The sequence below is a fragment of the Rhinopithecus bieti genome, unplaced genomic scaffold (assembly GCF_001698545.2).
Source record: "Rhinopithecus bieti isolate Rb0 unplaced genomic scaffold, ASM169854v2 scaffold_24179, whole genome shotgun sequence".
NCBI classification, from domain to species: Eukaryota; Metazoa; Chordata; class Mammalia; order Primates; family Cercopithecidae; genus Rhinopithecus; species Rhinopithecus bieti.
In genome coordinates, this window is record NW_016811032.1 from 48826 (window position 1) to 50361 (window position 1536).

General features: G+C 36.7%; 1 pseudogene; it reads right to left on the bottom strand.

Annotated features, from left to right (window-relative positions):
- Positions 1 to 348: 348 nt before the first annotated feature.
- Positions 349 to 1536, bottom strand: part of LOC108543054 (ubiquitin-conjugating enzyme E2 variant 1 pseudogene) — an 18980-nt pseudogene continuing 17792 nt past the window's right edge.

The following is a 1536-nucleotide window of genomic DNA, read 5'->3' on the forward strand; positions in this document are numbered from 1 at the left end:
AACAACATGATTGTGTAATATGTCTTTTCACGGTTAAGTTAGATGTGTCCCACTAGTTATGGCGGGAACAATTCAAATATATTGTATTCATTCCAGAAGTTCAACTACGTGGACAGTAGTTACACTTGATGAGATGATTTGTTATAACACAACTTACGTATTTGAAATGGACAAAAATTTAGTGTCACCTATAGTATCTTAAGGTAAATTTCCTTTGAATAGGAATTTCCTTTCCTGAACTTTGAGGTCTACAAGACATATCTAGAAAATTTACTACTGTGGAAAATGAAGACTTCCTTAATTGAATGGTGGGGGGAAGGAGGAAGGCCTGTGTTCTTTTATTTTTGATTAATTGCTATAACACTGACCTTCAGTCGGCTGAGGGAGTTTCATAATTTTTTTAGACATCATAAGGTGCCAAGGCTCTTGCAGGAAAACTTTAATACGACATGAATTTTGCCATTTTGATAGCATTGATATGGCTCTTGGGTTCACTACTCCATTAGAACGATTGATTGTGAGATATATATATATATATCTCAGTCATGAAAAGAACAAAATAATAGCATTTTCAGCAACCTTGATGGAATTGGAGACCATTATTCTAAGTGAAGTGACTCAGGAATGGAAAATCAAACATCGTATGTTGTCACTCATAAGTGGGAGCTAAGCTATGAGGATCAAAGGCAAAAGAATAATACAATGGATTTTGCGGACTTCGAGGAAAGGGTGGGAGTGAGGTGAGGGACAAAATATTACATATTGGGTACAGTGTACACTGCTCAGGTGATGGGTGCACCTAAATCTCAGAAATCACCACTAAAGAACTTATTCATGTAACCAAACACCACCTGTTTTGCAAAAACCTATTGCAATTTAAAAAAAGAACTATTGACTCCATTCATGTTAAATTTTGTTACAAATTTTACAAAAGGGAATGATTTAGGTCCATATTTTATTTTAAGGCTGTATATTTGGTTTTCATAAGTAGTCTGAGCCCGTGGTAGCTGCCATCTTGCATTGCTGTCCTAACTCACCATTATTATCGCAAAACAGATACAGACATATGCTACACAACGAGGCGTCAATGACAGATGGCATATACCACAGTGATCCCATTAGGATTATGATGGGGCTTAAAAATTCTTATTGCCTGCACTGTGGTCTGAGAGACAGTTTTCAGCAAAGTCTCAGGATACAAAGTTAAGGTGCAAAAATCACAAGCATTCTTATACACCAGTAACAGACAAACAGAGAGCAAAACCATGAATGAACTTCCATTCACAATTGCTTCAAAGAGAATAAAATACCTAGGAATCCAACTTACAAAGGATGTCAAGGACCTCTTCAAGGAGAACTACAAACCACTGCTCAGTGAAATCAAAGAGGACACAAATAAATGGAAGAACATACCATGCTCATGGATAGGAAGAATCAATATCGTGAAAATGGCCATACTGCCCAAGGTTATTTATAGATTCAATGCCATCCCCATCAAGCTACCAATGAGTTTCTTCACAGAATTGGAAAAAACAG